At 39.9% G+C, this 22205-nt stretch overlaps 1 protein-coding gene across 1 annotated transcript in view; it reads left to right on the forward strand.

Moving 5' to 3' along the window:
* The window catches only part of LOC118855530 (transmembrane protease serine 11C-like), a 119564-nt gene that overhangs the window by 15018 nt on the left and 82341 nt on the right, over positions 1 to 22205 (forward strand). The window lies entirely within an intron of this gene.

Below are 22205 nucleotides of genomic sequence, written 5' to 3' on the forward strand. Positions count from 1 at the left end.
ATTCTACAAGTAATAGCAACATATTAATATAGTAATATACAAGTAATAATAACATATTAATATAGTTTTACAAAGTGCTTTCTTGTAAGGTGGATAATACAAGTGTCACCATTTCCCCGATGATTAAACTAAAGGTCAAAGAAGTTAACTGATCACATGGCTAACAATCGTTGATGCCAGGATTTGAGCCACATCTTCCAATCTCTCCATTATGCCATGTTGCTTCTCCACGTAAAAAAACCAATCTAGTATTCTTACTCTCTCTTTTCATACTTCCAGTTGAATTTGAGGTGGGAGAGATTTGTAATTCTAACTCATTGAGACATTTTCAAAATTACTATCTTAAATAAATATAATGGCTTGGAAATTTTAATTCTTGAACACATGGAAGAATTTTTGATTTCAGAAATGTGTACTCTTTCCAACAATACAACTTATGACCTTTCTATTCCTTCTCCTCGTTACTCTCGCTTGTTTCCTCCCATATATCCTCCGCAGGACGTAGATAAAGTGGACAGAGAGTCTGCTCTAAGTGCCAGGTCTCTTCCTCTGGATGAAGCTCACTGTCCATTGGTTACTCTTCTCTCTTCTTTTCCAGTCATTCTTTAATGTTTTAATGTTACTCATCTTTCCTGTGTAATTCTTCACTGATGAGATGATGAGGCTTCCTCGTACTCACTCTGTGCCTCTTTATTGTCCATTGGGTGCCACAGAATTTTAATTATTTGGAGATTTCAGTGTTCCTTGACTTGTAGTTTTATCATATCACTGGAATATTATTCATGTTAAAAAAAATTAGCCTTTGTTGCTGAGGAAAGAAAGGTTGGGGTCATTAAAAACACTGTACAACGTCCCAAAAACAATCTAGCCTAGCTTCTTCCTCCTATTCAATGGGCCTAGTTCCATGTTCATCCACAATGTCTGGCCAAGACATTTATAGTGATGGGCCCACTCAATGAGTTGTCCATCTTACTGTACACTGTAGTGGACAATGTTGTTATTGTTCAGCTGTTTCGGTCATGTCAGACTCTTTGCTACCCCATTTGGGGTTTTCTTGGTAAAGTTACTGGAGTGGCTTGCTTTTTCCTTTTCTAACTTATTTTACAGATGAAATAACAGAGGCAGACAGGGTTAAGTGACTTGCCATGGGTCATACGGCTAGTAAGTGTCTGAGGCTAGATTTGAACTCAGGTCTTCCAGACTCCAGGCCCAGTGCCGGCTAGCTGAACTACTATGGAAAAAGGTATACTTCATTCGGTGCATTTTTCATAAAATCATTGATTTTGTTCTAGAAGGTACTCTAAGGATCATCCAATATCAGTCCCACATTTTACAGATGAAGAGACTGAGGTTCAGATATATTAAAGGTCTTGCCCAAAGTGACAGTGGGATTTACTGTCAAAACCATGATTCAAACTCAGGTCCTCTGACTTTAAATCCAACCCTTTCCATCGAACCATTTGGCCTCCCTTTCTCCTGTATGGATAATTAGGCCAAACTCTTTTAAGGTGATTATAGATCTAATTTAGGAGGTTCTGTGCAGTGAGCATCTGGAAAACTTTGTCATTATCCCCAGGACGTCTGCTTTTCATTTGATCTCTTACTGGACCTCCTCCATGAACGTGGCAAACACTGAGAAAGCATCTTTTGAAATTAAAGACGTCGTCATACGCAGTTACCTCAGTTGTTACACACTTCAATGCATCTTATATGACTTTAACAAGGGGATTGCCACACCTTGTTAGAGAAAAGCCTGTAAGCAGTATTTTCATCTACAGAATCAAATCCTTTTTCTAGAGTCAAGAAATAACAAGCATCTTATATTCTCAACATTTTTCAGTGTGTTGTCTGATTATAAAGTTTTTATCTCCTTTAGAAAATCATCTGTGAAAGACTGCCTATTTTCTTCGTACCATGTTAGGGCCTACTAAGAGCCTGGAAAAGTTTTGTAGGACACATATCAAAATTAAGGTAGGAAGTCCCCTTAGCTTATTCTTGAGACTTTTTCCTCTTCTATTCAATTGCATGAGAGACCAAATAGATTTGAGGGCTCTTAAAAGGTGTATTTGGTAAACCCACAAAGCTTTGTGAGGATTCTATGGTAGATCCATCTTCAAATGAGTTTGAAGGCAGAGAATCCCCATGAAGAAATTAATCCAGGAGCTAAAAGGACTTTCTAATCCTAAATCAGGTTGAGAGACTCTGGATAGTGAATCTGCCCTCAGTTGAACAGGAAATTGGAAGATTAATAAAGCTAATAACAATAGACAAGTCTAAAGGCACAAATTGCCTGGGGTGTATGGCTCTGATTTCCAAAATCTTGGTGCCTGGGCCAGGGAACCTCCTTCAGGAAACAGAGAAACAACATTGCCTCCATATCCATAGTAAAAAAGCTGATAAAGCTTTCCTCCCTAGTCACATGACTGGGTGTGCTAGGCTTTTACTTTTCTAAAAGAGCCATATCATGAAGCCTCCGGGCTTTGAGCTAAAAGAGAGAGGACAGAAGGCTTGCAGCCTCTCCCGTGGAAGAACAGCTCAGCTGAGAACACCAGTTGAAGTTCAAATCTGGAAACAGAAACTTCAAAGCCTTGTGCCAAGTAGTGCCTTACATGGCAGTAACCAATCACAAGGCCAGTAGAGTAAAACCAGTCATCAGAAACTACATGACACCAATAGGAAGCAAGGCATTCACATGCTGCAGAGACCACATACCTCTGGCAGAGACTACATACCACTTAGAACCACTGGGAAGCAGACCCAATAAGAAAAGCACAGTGATATCACCAAACTTCAGCAGCCGCCATGAATCTATGAGTTTTCCCTCCAAATATGAGCTCTTGTGCTAGCCTCCACATGTACCACTTCACTATGTGTCCTAGCCACATGTGATCCCTGTGTGTAGACTATTAGAGGATCAATGACTTGCCTAAGACACACAGCAAGCAAGTGTCTAAGGCAGGATCTAAACTCAGGTCTTCCTGACACCAAGTCGAGTATTCTATTCACTATATCAGGTCTGCCCATGCTTCTCTATATCCTTCACAGTCATTTCTTAAAGCACTATAATATTCCAATACATCTATTTCCCATAGTTTTCTTAAGCCACCCCTGAATATATAGGTAACTACTTTGCTTCCAGTTCATAGTTATTGGAATGGTAGCCATAAATACCTTCAAATTCAAGTAGGTCTGTAATTTCATCAATTAGGGGGTTACTTCTAATGATGTAGATATCAGCCTTTTCAGGGCCTGCCCATCCTGGATTATACTTATCCATGGTGAAGTAGATATAGCACATAATGCCCTAAAGGGTTAAGCATAATATTAAGGGTTGCTTTTCCAGTACCTTGTGAGGCCCCTCCTGAGCTTGAAGGCATCCTAGTCTCTTCCCCATATCTTGAAATACCATAATACCTACCCTCATCCTGAATTCCTTGTCTCCCTCATCCTGAGTCATCAAATTTCCCCTGCCTTCCTTATCCTGTCCTTATAAAAACAAGCCCCTGTCCCTCTATAAATTGCTAGTTCTTCTTCCAGGGTAAGCCCGCTGCTTTTGACTCAGTAAAGCTCCCCTTGGTTAAGAGAAAGTTGTCCAAGTGAATTCTTTCACACCTGAACTGCTCTCCCACTCTGACCTTAACATAAAATGGTACCAGAACCAGGGAGTCCAAATATTAACTGGACTCCACTGATCCACTCCTAGCCACTGGGATAACAAGTAAGCTCCCTTTTCTTTGTTCTCTTCCCCAGACCTTTCTGCTCCTACTGTCTCCCTGGCTGAGAGACCTCTAGAATTCCCAGACATTGCCAGTGGTGTCTGATGTTCCATTGATTTCTGGGCAGTCAGTCCAACTGTGGACCCTCATTTAAGGGGATGTCCTTGCTCTGGATCAGTCACATTTTTTTCTCTCCCCTGTCCTGTCCTAGGTTAAGACAAGTGAGTGGCTGCTAGAGACTGCTAGGATGGGAAATTTAGAAAGGAGATGTTGAGGAATACTGCCTAGTGTTCCACTGTAACAGCCTGACCTCAACGTAATCTGAAAAATGATTTGTGAAAGGGATGTCTAAACAAGACAAGCTAAGAAATTTGGTCTCCAAAATATAAAGAAAAGGCACCTTGCTCTGCTTGAGCAGACTTTTTACCTTGTGTTGTTCCTTCCCCTTCCCCATGGGATACTGGGGGAGGTGAGGAGGTGGGCCTCTGCACCTGGTTTTCTTTGGAGGTCCCTGTGCCCCAGTTTCAGGGTCTCTGCACTCTGTGTTTTTCCCCTCCCCTGTGGCATGTTGGGGGAGGCAGGTAGGTGGGTCTCTGCGCCTGGGAAAACTACCTAGATGTAAGCTTCCCCTTTCTCCCTATCCCTTTCTTCCCCTCCCCCATGGGATATGCATTTTCTAGTCTGCTAAGTCTCAAAGGTAAAAGAGACAAAAGAGCCAAGACTAGAAGGTATGCAAGCCTCTCCTCTCTCCCTATCCCTTTCTCACCCTGCAATTAGGGTCGCTCTCCAAGCACCTAAGAAGACTTGGAGGTGCTTTTCAGATCTGACCTCTCAAGTCCCATTATATCACACAGTTACAAGACCGTCTCACACTCAGCCTGATTCTCATAGGCTCTTGGTCCAGCAGTTCGAGGCCATGGACCCGGGCACATCTTCTACAGTATAGTGGACAGCTGCCCTATCCAGAAGCATGTGCTCAATTCAATTTTCTTGGGAAAACTGCAGCTAGTTACTCTCTTCCCTCTACACCCCAAAACCCCCTGTCCCCACTCCTATGCCTGCAGGATCCCCCTTTTCTCCTGGCCTCCTGGCCATCAGATCTTTGCCACCACAGGACACAAGGGGATTTACCTGAGAGTTGCCCCTAGGTTAGAACTGGAAAAGCAACCCTTAATATTATGCTTAACCCTTTAGGGCACCATATGCTATATCCACAATGGGAGAGAGAGGAAAGGAGGAAAGAGTGAGGAGGCAATTCTACCCAAAAGGCCACAGGTCTTCCTTGCTTTCTCCCAATATCTTGAGAGTATCAGTGGATCACTCTGGATATCCACCTGCCACCTCTGACTTTATCACACAACTAGCCCATCTTCTCTCCTTGTCTGACAATTCCTTGATGACACCTTTTCCTCTTGTTCTTTGGAGTTCTTCATTGGTTATATGTTCCTATCCAATATAAGCCTTTCCATTGCGCTTTGTATTATGGTCATCCTCTGAATTGTTTCTGGGTATGGGAAGCTTGAGATTAGTATAAGTGCTTTGCAATACAGCCTGCTCTCCTCTTGCTCAAATTTGGGCCCAGGTGATTTCCTACCTGTATTATCTTCCCCCTAAAAGTTATATATATATATATATATATATATACACATATATATATATATATATATATAAATTTTATATATACACATACACATATATATGTATTCAGATCAGCTCTATGGGGTCTTTCTTCGGATATGTGTTGAAATCTGGGCAATCATATTCTTCACATTTTTAGACTTTGCTTTGTGGATGGATCAGACAAACACCTTTGAGTGATTACAAATCTCTTCCAGAAGGTTCTGTGATATCTTGGGGCTTGCTGCAAACAATGTCATCTCCCAATAGGGGTATCTGGAGGATATCGCCATCTGTGGAGTCCCTCCTCAACCCAGACTTCACTGAATCTATTCTGTTGTAGGATCAAATACATTCAATGAACATGCATCTCCCTATTTTATGCCTTACTTGATGTTTATTACAAGAGGATAACACAACCGGAGTATTTCTGTTCTTACGTCTTCCAAGGAATCTTGATGTATGGATGGCCAACACCTTGTTGTAAAAGATCCTGCAAGGTGCTACTTGTCCTATTGAATCAAATGCATTTTTTTTCCATAATCAACACACATAATCACAATGGAATTTTATATTCTCTACATCTTTCAGTCAATTATGAGATACTAAGTAGTCCATTTTTATTTTATTTTTTTGGTTTTTTAAAATTTATTTAATATATTTAGTCTTCAGCATTGATTTTCACAAAAGTTTGAATTACAAATTTTTCCCCCATTTCTACCCTCCCCCCACTCCAAGATGGCATATATTCTGGTTGCCCTGTTCCCCAGGAAGCCCTCCCATCTGTCACCCCACTCCCCTCCCATCCCCCTTTCCCTTCTTCTCTTGTAGGGCAAGATAAATTTCTATGCCCCATTGCCTGTATATCTTATTTCCTAGTTGCATGAAAAAATTTTTGTTGTTGTTGTTTTTGAATATCTGTTTTTAAAACTTTGAGTTCCAAATTCTCTCCCCTCTTCCCTCCCCACTCACCCTCCCTAAGAAGGCAAGCAATTCAACATAGGCCACATGCGTATCATTATGTAAAACCCTTCCACAATACTCATGTTGTGAAAGATAAACTATGTTTTGCTCCTTCCTAACCTATCCCCCTTTATTGAATTTTCTCCCTTGACCCTGTCGCTTTTCAAAAGTGTTTGTTTTTCATTACCTCGTCCCCCCGTCTGCTCTCCCTTCTATCATCCCCCCTTTTTTATCTTCTTCCTCCTTCTTTCCTGTGGGGTAAGATACCCAATTGAGTGTGTATGGTATTCCCTCCTCAGGTCAAATCCAATGAGAGCAAGATTGACTCATTCCCCCTCACCTGCACCCTCATCCCTTCCTACAGAACCAATTTTCTTACCACTTTTATGCCAGACAATTTACCCCATTCTATCTCTCCCTTTCTCCCTCTCTCAATATATTCCTCTCTTATCCTTTCAATTGATTTTATTTTTTTAGATATCATCCCATCATATTCAACTCACCCTGTGCCCTTTGTGTGTGTATATATATATATATGCCTGCACATATACAGACATAGACACACACATATGTGTGTGTATATATATATATGTATACACACACACACACATATATATATATATATATATGTACACGCACACACACACACACACACACACACATATATATATATATATATATATACATATATATATTCCTTTCACCTACTATGATATTGAGGTCTCATGAATCATACACATCATCTTTCTATGTAGGAATGTAAACAAAACAGTTCAACTTTAGTAAGTCCCTTATGATTTCTCTTTCTTGTTTACCTTTTCATGCTTCTCTTGATTGTTGTGTTTGAAAGTCAAATTTTCTATTCAGCTCTGGTCTTTTCACTGAGAAAGCTTGAAAGTCCTCTATTTTATTGAAAATCCATATTTTGCCCTGGAGCATGATACTCAGTTTTGCTGGGTAGGTGATTCTTGGTTTTAATCCTAGCTCCATTGACCTCTAGAATATCGTATTCCAAGCCCTTCAGTTCCTTAATGTGGAAGCTGCCAGATCCTGTGTTATCCTGATTATTTTTCCACAATATTCAAATTGTTTCTTTCTGGCTGCTTGCAATATTTTCTCCTTGACCTGGGAGCTCTGGAATTTGGTGACAATGTTCCTAGGAGTTTTCTTTTTGGGATCTATTTGAAGAGGCAATCTGTGGACTCTTTCAATTTCTATTTTACCCTCTGGCTCTAGAATATCAGGGCAATTCTCCTTGATAATTTCTTGAAAGATGATATCTAGGCTCTTTTTTTGATCATGGCTTTCAGGTAGTCCAATAATTTTTAAATTATCTCTCCTGGATCTGTTTTCCAGGTCAGTGGTTTTTCCAATGAGATATTTCACATTGTCTTCCATTTTTTCATTCCTTTGGTTCTGTTTTATAATATCTTGATTTCTCATAAAGTCACTAGCTTCCACTTGCTCCGATCTCATTTTTAAGGTAATATTTTCTTCAATGATCTTTTGGACCTCCTTTTCCATTTGGCTAATTCTGCCTTTCAAGGCATTCTTCTCTTCATTGGCTTTTTGGAGCTCTTTTGCCATTTGAGTTAGTCTATTTTTTAAAGTGTTGTTTTCTTCAATATTTTTTTCAGTATTTTTTGGGTCTCCTTTAGCAAGTCATTGACTTATTTTTCATGGTTTTCTTGCTTCATTCTCATTTCTGGTCCCAATTTTTCCTCTACTTCTCTAACTTGCTTTTCCAACTCCTTTTTGAGCTCTTCCATGGCCTGAGACCAGTTCATGTTTTTCTTGGAGGCTTTTGGTGTAGGCTCTTGGACTTTGTTGACTTCTTCAGGCCATATGTTTTGGTCTTCTTTGTCACCAAAGAAAGATTCCAAAGTCTGAGACTGAATCTGGGTGCATTTTTGCTGCCTGGCCATGTTCCCAGCCAAATTACTTGACCCTTGAGGTTTTCATCGGGGTATGACTGCTTGTAGAGCAAAGAGTACTTTGTTCCAAGCTTGAGGGGATGCGCCATTGATTTCAGAGCTATTTCTATACAGCCAGCTCTGCCACCCCAGTACTCCTCCTTCCTCAAGAACCACCAACCTGGACCTGACGCAAATCTTCAGCAGGCTCTGCACTCCTGCTCTGATCTGCCACTTAATTCCTCCCACCACATGGGTCTGGGGCCAGAAGTAACTGCAGCTGTAGTTCTGTAGCTGCACCTCCCCCGTTGCCCCTGGGGTGACCGTGAACTCTGTACCCTGCAGCTTTTCCCACTAACCTTCTCTATTGTCTTTGGTGTTTGTGGGCTGAGAAGTCTGGTAACTGCCACAGCTCACTGATTCAGGGTGCTAGGGCCTGTTCTGCTCGGCTCCTGGTCTGGCTGGTCCTGCTGCCTCCCACGCTGAGCTCTGCTCCTCTCCACTCCGTGCCTGATAGAGCTCATCCAGCGACCATCCAGGCTGTCCTGGGCTGGATCCCTGCTTCCCTCTGCTATTTTGTGGGTTTTGCAGTTCTAGAATTTGTTCAGAGCCATTTTTTATAGGTTTTTGGAGGGACGTGGTGGGGAGCTCATGCAAGTTCCTGCTTTCCAGCCACCATCTTGGCTCCACCCCCAGTAGTCCATTTTTAATATCACTTGGGAAAACCTGCTTGTTTCCTATTAATAACCTCATTAAGGATATTCTCAATTTATGTAAAATTGACTCTCATAAAGACTTTGTAAAGATGGGAGAATATATGGGTAGGCTGGTAATAACTGGTTTTTTTATTTTGGATGTTAACAAGGTTTGATTTTTTCAGTACCTTTGGTGTCTTTGTTTCTTTCAAAAACATTGTATATGTGCCCCTCAATGCCCTCACAACTATATCACCTCCATGATGACATATTTGATTCCATCTGGCTGCCTTGTCCATCTTTGTTGTCTTCAGTACAGTTTCTACATCCTCTCTAAGCATCTCAGGGACTGGGATGCTAGGGTCCAACTGTGGTAGTACCATTATCTTGATTTTTTTTGTTTGTCAAAATGGTTTCCACAAATATTTTTCGGTAAAAATTTATCATCTGCTTGTATTCCTCTTTCCATTTTCATCCTTGAATGTCCTTGGGATGATTTTATTTAGTTGGATCTCTGGCCAAGCTTCCTTTAAACTGGTTTTATCTTCCATTACTTCTTTATGAGATGATACTGCTCATAATTGTCCATCTTCTGCTTAAGATTTTACAGAAGAGTGACCATCGTAACCTGATGTTGCCTTTGGTAACTATCTGTCTCTAACTTACACGTAAATCAAATATTTGTTAATTAAAGCATTTTCTGGTCTCTTTTGGTCCATGAGGTTGGAGTAGGACAGTGTTTTGTCCATATCCTAAAAATCTATAGAAAAGATTCTAATAGACCACATTTGGGGTCAACCCTGGCTTATCATTAACATTTGCGGTTTTAAAAACTTATGTCTGCTAAATGATTTAGGGTTCGCCCTTAATGGCTGCAGCTGTTTTATGATGGAGTGGTTTTGATTCCACGTTTGAGTCAGGAGACCTGAGTTTGAATGTTTGATATGCCATTTTCTACCTGTATGCAATCCATTAAGTTCTGTAAGACTCAGTTTCCATACATGTTAAAAGAGAGAACTAGACTATTTGACCCCTAATGTTCCTTTCAGTTCTAAAATTCTCTAAGTGGATATGGTTTTACTATTAGCAAAATTATTAAAGTGCATAAAGCTGGAGACTTCTGAGTAGGAGGTGAAGCTCAAAGTTACAAAGAGAAGAATGTTAAGGGAAGGGGTTTGAAATAAGCAAAGCAAGAAAACAACGCTTGATAAAGGAAGAGAAAGGGAGTAAATAAAAATTCCATATTTCAAAGGTGCATGATTTCCTTTGCATGATACCCTTTCTATCTAATGATTCAGACTATAGCTTTTTTTTCATTTGTAGAATGTAGTTATTTATTAGTCAATTGTTTAATTTTTTTTAATTTACAACACTCAGTTCCACAGGTTTTTCAGTTCCAAATTTTCTCCCCTTCCTCTCCTCCTCTCTCCCCCACAAGATAGCATGTGATCTGACATAGATTCTATATATACCTTCACATTAAACTTATTTTCCCAATAATCAAGTTGTAAAGAAGAACTATAACCAATGAAATGAACCATGAAAAAGATGAAACAAAACCAAGAATAAAATAGAAAGAGAGAGCAAATAGTTTGCTTCAATCTGCATTCAGACTCCGTAATTTTTTCTCTGGATGCGGATAGATTTTTCCACCATGAGTCTTTTGGAGCTGTCTTAGAATCTTGCATTGTTGAGAAGAGTTCAAAGTTAGTCATCATAGAAGCAATGTGTCTGTGGTTATGTACAATATTCTCCTAGTTCTGTTCCCTTCACTCATCATCAGATCGTACAAGTTTCTCCAGGTTCTTATTAAGTCCATCTGCTCCTCATTTCTTATTGCACAATAATATTCCATTACATTCATGTACCCACAATTTGTTTAGCCATTCCCCAATTGATGGGCATCCCCTTGATTTCCAATTCTTTGCTACCACAAAAAGAGCTGCTAAAATATTTTTGTACATATGGGTCATTTTCCCCTTTGTATTATCTCTTTGGGATACAGCCCTAGAAGTGGTATTGTTGGGTCAGAGTAAGCACATTTTTATAGCCCTTGGGGCATAATTCCAAATTGCTCTCCAGAATGGTTGGATCAGTTCACAACTCCACCAACAATGCAATAGTGTTCTCATTTTCCCACATCTTCTCCAGCATTTATCATTTTCCTCTTTTGACGTGTTAGCCAATCTGAAAGGAGAGATGTGGTACCTAAGAGTTATTTTAATTTGCACTTCTCTAATCAATAGTGACTTAGAGTATTTTTTCATATGATTATAGATATCTTTAATTTCTTCCTCTGAAAACTGTCTGTTTATATCCTTTGACCACCAGACTACAGCTTCTTTATGAATGATCAGATAATCTTTGAGAATTGTTGTAACCTAAAAATTCATTACCCTGTGGCCCACCTACTGATGAACTTCTCAACTTAGCTAGCCTGGTCTGCAGGGGACAGATGAACAGCCTATCACTGGGCCTGTGCTTGGAGTCTTTCTAAGTTAATAGGATCGGCCAGAGAGTAAAGTCCATTAGCATAGCCTATAAGAACCTGGGGGTCTCATCTATACCAAGACGAGGCATCAGGGGATAACTTTTGTAAGAAGTATACACTAATGCTTAAAAAAAAAGAACCAAGTGGGTGGTAGGTTCACTGATGATGGTTCTATGTCATATTATCTTGACAATTCAATGAGCAGAGTAGAAGCCATTCAAGAGTCTGATGAGTAAGAGGAAGGGGGTGGCGATTTTTTAGGATCACTGAAAATGATGAGTGTTCTTGAGTTTTAATAAGTTGATGATTAAAAGTTAACACAAATCAATTGAAGTTCATTTTTTATGATAGAAGAGAGCTTCATCCTACTAAGTAGGAATATCATTTCTTCCCTTGATCATGAGGTTTACAGATGCAAATGACCTTTACAGATAAGGAAACTGAAACCCTGAGAAATAAAGTGACTTGCCCAAGGTCACAGAATTAATAGGCAGGGCTAAGATTAAAATGTGTTTCTCCTTCTAGGACACTTTCTACTGCACTATGCTTCCATAAACTACAGAATATAATAACAAGATAACAGAATACAGTTTAAGAAGCAATTCCATTCTATGCATATAGACAAACATCTTCCTATGATAAATTCAGACCAATTTATTCAAAAGAATCAGCAGCCTTCTAAAAATATTAGTTCAGTCTAGAGTTTCATAAATATATTCAAATGATCCTGGTTTTCTGCTCTAGGATCCTAGTTTTCTCATTCCGGTTCAGAACTCAGTCCCAGGGAAAGGGAGTTGCCAGATATTGCTCATACTCATCTTTAGGTCACTTTTACATTTGTCTGAGTAACTGACCTTACACGCCTTTCTTTCCATTTTCATTAAACACAATGATGCTCCATATATTATAGTTATTACCAAGTATATTCCATTCCTAAGTACACTAGTGAAACATAATAACATACACAAAGTGGAGGTATATATCATTAGCAATAAATGGTACCAGATAAATGTACCAAACAGTCTTAATGGAGGAGGAATAGGGATTGGACTTGTGATTTCATTGGTATAGGGAATTCCTGAATGAAGAAACACCCTCTGCCATGCAAGTCACTGCCACCTTCTCTGCAACTTGCAGTGTTAGAAAGCTACCCAGAGCACTGACAAGTGAGATGACTTGTATAGAGTCACAAGGCCAGTAGCCAGGAGCCTGAGTTTTCAGGACCCACAAATCACCACTGCTCCTTCCACAACTACTAGATAAATATGTACTAGTTACCACAAGGCTACTGGTCAAATATCAGATCACTCACTGAACCTGCTTTAAGGTCAATTTTTAGGAAATAACCTCAGGCACCATCCCTCTATCCAGGCTAATTATTTAGTAAGATAAGAGGCCAGTTAGAAGACTCACATGGGAAGCATAGTTTAGTGTTTGGGAAAAAAAACAAACCAACTTTTCTTATCAACTAGGAAAGAGACAGAATCTATCATGATTTGAACTGAACCAGGTCAGATTATTCTGATCTGGAAAGTTGGAATGAGGAGGTGGCAGTTGTTGTCCCTTCATTCTAGAAGAGGACCAAAATGACATCACCATACTAAAGGAAAGTTTCAATGTGTCTGACTGTAGCTGATCAGACCAAGACAAGCTCAGAATGCTCCACCACAAATCAGGCACAAATAGTCCATGTGAACATTTGAAGTGGATTCTCTAAATTTGTGCATCATGCATTTCCTTTGAGCTGTTTCAATTCTGCTTTGCTCGTAGAGTACAGCACCTTCTCTGATCTAGGCAATTCACGCTGAGTGGTCCTGTACCAGTGTCTCCCCTGTCACACAATTAATACCAAAGTTCTTAAGAGGCACCTTAAGAGTCTCCCTATGTTGCTTCTTCTGACCACCAGGTGAGCATTTGTCCTGTGTGAGTTCTCCATAAAATAGTCTTTTTTGGCAAGTGTACATTTTGCATTCAAACAACATGGCTGCTTTTCACCTTTGGTGTCTACCTGTTCTACCTAAGTCTCACCTGTGGCTCCAGGAAGCTGTAGCATGAGCAGCAACCCTACTCCAGTAAACCATTTCAGCAGACAGGCTAAACCAGGCTGCGGGTAACCGAAGGCTCCTAAATCCATTGGTGAGTTAGGGGGTTGTCTACCCCAAGCATGTGAAGATTTTCCCTGGTGGAATGGGCAAATGAGAAGGCCATGAAGGCAGCTGAAGCAGGCAACGTGGAACACTTAGAGCTTGGTTAGACCTCAAAAGATGCCACGGTCATCCACTGCATCTGGAGCCATCACCAGTCATAATGATTCTGTCCTGCCACAGGACTGTGATGCCTCTGGAGAAGAGAGTGAGGCTGATGACTTCATGTAACTCCGCCTCACTTAAATCCAATTTATGCACAAATCAAAAGACATCACCAATACCATTTTACCTATCTCAAAGTCCTGTGGTGACAGGCAAGTGATGAAGCAGCAGGTGTGTTGGGAGTTGTAGTCACAATCTTGTACACAGGCAGCTCAGGCCATAAGGTCATTTTCTCACTGGAAGTAGCAGTGGGATTTGGCAGCCCTCTGGGTTTCTGAGCAACCTTTTAAGGACCACACTGCTCACCTCCTGGTGTGAAGAAGGGGCTAGAAAAAGTGCCCTAAAAATTGTCTGCTTGTCCAAGCCTGGCCTAATTATCAAGGCAGGAGGAGAATCCTACTCTGTGGTCAAAAGGCAAAAAAATGTACAAAGACGATTCCACTCACCATTGGTATATGGAATATGCGCACACTTATAGACAACACAAAATCCAGTAGAAAGAACAGCTCTTGTTGCAAGAGAACTCAGCAGGTATCACATCCAAATAACAGCCCTGAGCAAAATAAGTCTGGCAAATGAAGGCCAGCTTACTGAAGTCGGAGCTGGATACACATTTTTCTGGAGTGGCCACAGTGAAGGGGAGTGCTGTAAAGCTGGGTGTAAGTTTTGCAATTGAAACTAATCTAATCAACAAGCTTGTATGCCTACCAAAAGGAGTGAATGACAGTCTCACGACAATGCGATTGCCATTTGCAGGAAAACATCATACCACCATCATCAGTGTCCATGCTCCCACCATGATGAACCCTGATGAGATCAAGGAAAAATTTGGCATCCATGTGCCAAAAGAGGACAAGCTTATAATTCTGGGTGATTTTAAATGCTAAAGTAGGCTCAGACTACCAGACTTGGCAGGGAGTCTTAGGGAGGAGTGGAGCTGGAAACAGTAACAGCAATGGTCACTTACTACTGAAGACGTGCATCTCATGACCTTCTCATCACCAACACTGTCTTCTGTTTACCTAAACTCAATAAAACTTTGTGGATGCATCCTCACAGCAAACATTGGCATTTAGTGGAATGAGGAATGACAGGAATGAAGAGAATTCACTGCAGCAGCAAAACAGTTGGGATTTTTTTAAATTTTGAAGGGAACCAATATGAGCATTCAGTAGCTAGAAGTTTTCACTGGCAGGCGCACTTATTTAATAAAAATCCTGCTGAAAAGTTTAAGTGTTCTTTGCTAAAGAAAATCAGGGAGCTGATGAATTATCACCTTCCCTTCCTCTCCATTCTCCATCTAAAAGGGTAAAATTTTAAATCCTAAGTCCTTACATCTTTTTGGTTAAATTATTTCTTATTCATTTATTAGGACTTTAGTTATAATTTCCTTAGGCAAAGACACAATTATTCTGAATTAGATTTTTTGTTGTTTTTATATTCAAAAAGAGTATAAATCAGATGGATGACATTCATTTTAATACAAAAAAAAATTACAGGTCAGGAATTCTCATTTCTTACCTAACAGCTAGAGGCAACTTTAGTCTCAGTGTTTTAAGGTTTTATCAGTATTTTGTTAATAATCAGCATTAATAAGTTCTGGGGTAAGGGTCAGTGGTAAGGAGGGAGGACACAAGCTTGCCCAAGGCTAAAATTGTGATTTTATCTTTTTATCTTCAGTATGTTGGAACAATGGCAGCTTAAGTAATTTTCATGCCCCATATCCTAGTGTCCAGAGAGAAAAAAGATTGAGGAAAAGGGGTATGACCAGCAGGAAAACACCCAAAGCTAAGGCCTATGGGTAAAGACAGACTTATCCTTCTCTTCTGGGAAAGGGAAAATCTTCCTCAGCCAAATTACACCCTCCACAGCAACATCTACTGTGTATACAGATGTATGTATGTATAATCACTAAAATTAGAGATAACCAAGAAAAAAAATTATAAAACTTGAAGCTATATGCTAATCATCCTTTTAGTTTACTTTGATTATCTAGTAATTTGATTGGAGAAAAGAGTTTTCACTAAAACATGTTAGCTGTTGTAGATTGCATAAATACAAGGATTTATATTTAAGGTTATTTTTGCATAACTTGTAATATACAGCTGATGTTCAGTGATTAAACAGGTTGACTTGGCAACCTATTGAATATGGAATGATAGTTCTGGAATACTGTATTGAATACCCATGTCTCTTGGCCATAAAAGTCACAATTTCAATATTCCACAACTATCATTCCATATTCAACGGGTTGCCAAAACCTGTTAATCCCTGAGCAGTGTATTTCTAGATTAGAGAGAATCTAAGCAGAAATAAGGACCAATTGTCACAAGGTCCCTGTATTCCAAGGTGATATAATGTTAAGCAGGGTGGGACTTTTTCTTACTGTTTTCTCTTTTGGAATGCTAAGGCAATCAAGTGCCTTTAATGAGTCTTGCCTTTGTTTGAATCAGGCAGGTAAAGTGGGACCTTTTGTTTTTTGTTTTGGAGAGCTTCTCAGCACTGAGGTAATCAAGTACTTTTGATGAGTCTTGCCTTTCAAATGTAGTGGCAAGCAAAGTGGGGTCTTTTGTTTTGGAGTGCTTCTCAGCACTGAGGTAATCAAGTACTTTTGATGAGTCTTGCCTTTGTTTGAATCTAGAGTCACTGATTGGAAACAATGTATATGTTATGGTGTTAGTGATTAAAGATCTTTCTCATACCCCTTTTGCTAAGTAGGCCCTGAACCCTCAGGGCCCTGAAAAGGGTATATGAGTTCTGAGGCTGATGTTTTGCTTTTGGGGGCACACTCATTGGAAGAGTGTTGGTGTGGAGACTCTGGGTAGCCATCAAGGAGCACCCGGCTGGCTTTAAAAACTCAGATGTTGGTTCTTCTCTCTCTCTGGTAACTAAGTATGCTATGGTCAGACAAAAACCTGTCTGGTGATCTGTTTATATTGTCTCTGTTTGTAATTTCTGTTTGTATTTGCTCTGAAAGTTCAAGGTGCTGACTTTTTCCCCTGAACTAAGTGAATGATATATGTATGTTTAATTAAAGTTTGATTGTAAACCCTTTAAGGCTGCTTTCCTTAGAAAAGCAGATCAAAGAACCAGTGCTAGCAGCCTTCCTGTGTGCTGGTGTTGTTGGTCTTACACAGCCACAGTAGTGGCAAGTACCATTGTTGTTACAGGTGACCAGCATACTTAAGAAGTACTTCGAGGAACGTGATTCCTAAAATCACTCTATATGTGAGAACATTGGACAGGAAATGTAACTGAAGCAAAAAGTAGAACCTCACATTTCCATGATATGTCTTTGTGTCACTTGACAGATAAAAGTTAGATTTCTGAGACATATAGGTTATTTCACTATCTCTCATAAAGCTTCCTCATGACCTTTTAATACCAGAATATTGTACCTGTACTATGATGAAACTGTGTTTCCTATTCATTTTTTTTTTAAATTTAATATGTGGCTTAAAGTCCTAGATAATTTGGGACCAAATTATCACAGTGTTTTAGACATTACTGCTAAAGTTGCTCAGATTGAAATTTAGTAAATGAGACATCAAGCTGTTTTTTTTTCTTTTCCTAGAAATTTACTATATTTTCTAGAATTCTTTGCTCTGCTTGGTATGATCTGGTTCTGCTTTGTTGGATTTTCTCATCTGACATTCCAGAATGTTAATGGAATTTCTCTCCCTGTTGGTTCATTTGCCTAGTAAAGCCAGCAATTGTTCTTGGTCAACTCCTTCTGACTGCATGCTTCAGATATGCAGGAGTGCCTTGGCACTGCTACACATTCTGAAATAGATAAGCTATAACATGCCCAACCAACCAAGCCAGCCAAATATTTGCCAACAACAGAGAGGAAGGAATTTCAATATTCAAAGTGATGACCCTACTTTTTGATCACTGATATCAAGCTCTCTCCTACTACATGTGATCCGGAACCTTCCTCCAACCCACTTCTGTAGTTGGTAGCCACAGCTAGTGTGGTGATATGCATAGCATTGTTTGATCCAGAGCTGCTTCCTCTCTAAGGAAAATCTACTTGCAGTACATTATACACACTCACACACACACACATTTACATACAAATATATATAAACATGCATGTACATATTTATATACATATATGATGTACAAATATGTACATATAGACATATATATATATACACATACTATGTGTATGTACATATACATACCTATGCAGATACATCACCCCTACTAGAATGTAAGAATCTTAAAGTCAGGGTCTGTTTCACTTTGGTCCTTGAATTCCCCAGTACTTAGCACTACCAAGGAACATAGTAAGTGCTTAATAAAGGCTTCTTGATTAATTGATAGACAGTAGTCCCAGCGTATATGTATGCGTGTAAGTGTATTGTGGGAAAGGAAAAAGAAAGCCTGAAATTGGTGAGTGCCCTGCTCTGACAGAGGCAATAAGAGCTAAAATTGTGATATATGCCTCTATTAGCTTTTTGGTAAATTTTAAATCTTTATATAATTTTCATAGGACTTTGAGCTGGTAGAAACTTGGGTCCAGAGTGATTAATGCCTTTCTCAAGGACACACATATTAAGTAACAAAGCCAAGATTTAAACCAGGTCCTCTGACTCTGGTACTGAAGAAAGAAAGATTTTTTCTTGATGCAAGGAAAAACTTCCTAACAGAGCAATTTAAACAAGGAAAAGTTGTTCAGGAGGTGGTGGTCAGAGGTATCAAAGGTAAGGTCATCCAGTCCTTTGCTGAGGATATTGTAGAGGGAATTCCTGTTCAGGTATAGATTTCACTGGATAACCTCTAAGGACCTTTGTCCAACTATATCTATGATTTTCTTTCCAGTATAATACACTGACTCTGTTGTTCTTTTTCTGTGAAAAGAACCAAATTTTCTAAAGTCCTGTCTCAAAGCTCCAGCTCAAGGACAGGTCTTTACAGAATCCTCAGATTATGACATTTGGCTTCAACCAAATGCTTAACAATGCTTTCCTCCATGGTCTGCCAAATGACTGAGCTTTTAAAAATGATGATTGCATGATTGCCACTGTAAATATTCCCATAACTTCACCTTATAGTGTCTTGGAATAAACTTAATATAAAGCTGCTATTCACTACGGGGACCACAGGCATTGGTGGTATTTAACATTGTCATCTTGTACAATTGTGTATGATGTTGTCATCTTGTACAATTGTGGAAGGTGACGAATATCTGCAAGTGATTGAGTGAATAAAGGGTTTAAGACATAAGAATAAAATTTCATTTGGACAGACTTTTGGAAAGTAGAACAACCAACTAGGCACAATTAAGAAGTCAACTAGGTTTTTTATATTGAAGACTGTCCTTTGCTAATATAGCAAGGGTGATCAAAGGAACCCCTGATTGATTTGGTGAGTCCAGTTAATTAAATTATAGGTCATGGAGCTTTGTTAAACTAGAGCATGCCTCATACAGTTGGGTGTGGCCACTCGGACTTTTGCTGAAGGATAGACATATTCCTGAAAGGTCACAGCCCAGGAGAACAGGCTTTTTCAGAACTTTCTCCTCTGAGGCCTATAAGAGATCCAAGGACAACTAGCTCCATCATTCTTTCAGATGCTTTTCAAACATGTTTTCTTCTTTGTACTCTCAGATGGAATGTAACAAAAGAGGAAAATAGTATTTCTCCTTTCTCTTTCCCCCCAACCCCCTGAAGAAGAAGACAGTGTCAGTTGGGAAATCCAGGAATTCCAGTCTCAAACTATCTCCCACAACCATGTTTTTCTGCTGTACATTGCCATTCTCTCTTCTTGATGATAATGGAGGATAAACCCTGTCACTCCATTTGCCACACATTGACTGGTACAAGGGAGAAAAAGTGCTTGAGAAACATCCAAAAGAGAATGCTGGAGCCCATTCTCTTGCATCATTTAGAAGCTGAAGAATGGAAGGCTCCTCTGATCTCAACAGGTAGGGAGCCCAGAGACACAGCAAGAACAGTCAGTTGACAGGTATTTATTAAACACTTTTTAAGTGCCAGGCAGGCATCTAGGTGGCACGATGGATAGAGTGCCAGGCCTGGAGTCAGGAAGCCTCATCCTCCTAAGTTCCAATGCAGCCTGATGCTTATTAGCTGTATGACCCTGGGCAAGTCACTTAACCCGGTTTGTCTCAGTTTCTCCCTTGTAAAATGAGCAGGAGAAGGAAATGGCAAACTACTCCAGCATCTTTTTGCCAAGAAAACCCCAAATGGGGTCACAAAAGGTCAGACATGACTGAAAAATGACAATAATAGCAAGTGCCAGACACTGTGCTAAACGCTCACGATAAAAGAAAATGTGGAAATGCTTATTTTATTTCTTAAGTTCAGAATAAAATAAATGTAAATTTTTGAAAAGCAGTCCCTAACCTCAGGGAATATACATTCTAATGGGAAGACAGCATGTAAATAACTAGGTATATATAGTATACGGTACAGTAGAGGGGAGATTATTTGAGAGTAGAAAACACTAGTATCTTAAGGGGCTAGACAAGGCTTCCTGGAGAAGGTGGGATTTGAGCTGGGTCTTGAAGGAAGCCAGAGTAATCAAGAAGCAGAAATGAGGGGGCAAAGCATGGCAATGGGACATGGCCAGTGCAAAGGTAAGGAACAAAGAGATACAGCATCATGTCTGAGGAACCAAAAGCTGGCCTGTGTAGCTGGATCATAGTGGTAATGGTGGTGGTTGTTGTTTGTCCTTCATTCTCTAAGAGGACAAATAACATCAGGAAGGTGATGTCTTGACTTGCAAGTGAATTGGATTTAAGTGAGGCAGGGCCATACAAAGCCACCAGCCTTACCCTCTCTTCTAAAACAATCTAGGTCCAGTGGCAAAATATAGATCAGGACAAGTGGAGATGCCTCTAAGTGAGGATGTGGAGAGAAGTAAAGAAGCTATAACTCACTTTGCATATGTTGCCTACCAGGTTTCAATGACCCTCCCAGGATAAGCTCATCGTTTCTAAACGTACAATCATGTTGCTAACTCAAGCCTTGATTGACACTACCCACCCTGATTGGAGGGATGGAGCAAACTCTTCCCAATGTCACTGCCTAGTGTCACATCTCCCATTCAGCTTTCCTGCCTCCTTTTGTACACTGTCTCACCCTTTAGATTATAAGCTCCTCGAGGGCAAGCATTCTTTCTTTTTGTTAATTGTATCTCCAGAACTTAGCATAGCACCTGGCACATAGTAGGTGATAGCAAGCTAGCTAGATGGATGGATGGATGGATGGATGGATGGGATTGAGACAGAGAGACACACAGAGAGATAGCTATATCTCTATATCTATATATCCCACATTTAGTATATAACAAGCACTTAATGTTTCTCCATTCCATTCAATTCTAAGAATCTATCCCTAGGCTACAGTCAATCATTAGGGAGTTGCTGGAGACCATTCAAAAGAACTTGTTGTGTTCTTCCAGCAAAGTTCATATTTATCAGGAAGGGTCAAGTGGTAATATCTAGCTCTCCTGCTACATATTAAAATAAATATTTTAATAAGCATTAGTGCTGTTGTAGTGTCCCACTAATAAAAAGGCATAATTTTTGGCCCTAAATGACCTTCTGACTTTCCAATCTTAGCCAATGTGAGGTATTCAAGCTTAAAACCTTCACGTCCTTTTTGACTCTTTCCTCTCCTACACCCCCTATATTTAATCAGTTACCAACTCCAGTTGATTATTCCTGTCTTTCATATTGTCCCTTCTTTCTGTTACCATTGTCACCTCTCTAGCCCATAATACTTCATGCCTGCCTTATTGTAATAACCATCTAAGTGGTCTCATTATACTCCCCTCTTTCCCCTCTGATCCATCATATGCTCTGCTGCCAAGTTGCTCTTTCTAAAAACACTGCTTTAATGGATTACTTCCCTGCACCAAAACCTTTAGTGTCTCCCTGTCACCTGCAGAATAAGCCCTAAGTTTCTCAGCCTGCCATTCAAGGTATTCCAGTATTTTCACCCTTATTTCTCACCTGTTTCCAAATGTTGATGATTTAGTCCCAAATATGACACATTTATTTATGCCTGTGCTCTAGTGGAAAGAGCGCAACTAAGAATCTAGAGCCCTGAATTCTCTTCCTGTCTCAGTTCCTAAGGAGCTCTGGGACCATGCACAAGTCATATTCTCTGTTTCCTCTCCTCTTTTCTGTGCACTTTATATGTACTTAGTAGATATCTGTTAAATTGAAATATATTAGTCACCTGTAGCAGTATGGCAGGTGGCTAGAGACCTGGCCTCACATCCAAGAAACTTGGGTTTGAGTATGGCTTCTGACGTGCATTGGCTTTGTGACCCTAGACAAATCACTCAGCACTCAAGTTATCCCTGTGAGACTGTAAGCTGCAACAAAGGTGCCCACCCGCATCGGTACAGGATGTTTGCTCACTTGAAATCAGAGATCCAGACCTTAATCCTAATAAGCTGAAAGAATTAAGCTAGGTAACATCTTGCATCCCCTCCAGATCTATGTTTCTGTGATACTTTTCCTC

Source organism: Trichosurus vulpecula, chromosome 6 (assembly GCF_011100635.1).
Source record: "Trichosurus vulpecula isolate mTriVul1 chromosome 6, mTriVul1.pri, whole genome shotgun sequence".
Classification (NCBI taxonomy): domain Eukaryota; kingdom Metazoa; phylum Chordata; class Mammalia; order Diprotodontia; family Phalangeridae; genus Trichosurus; species Trichosurus vulpecula.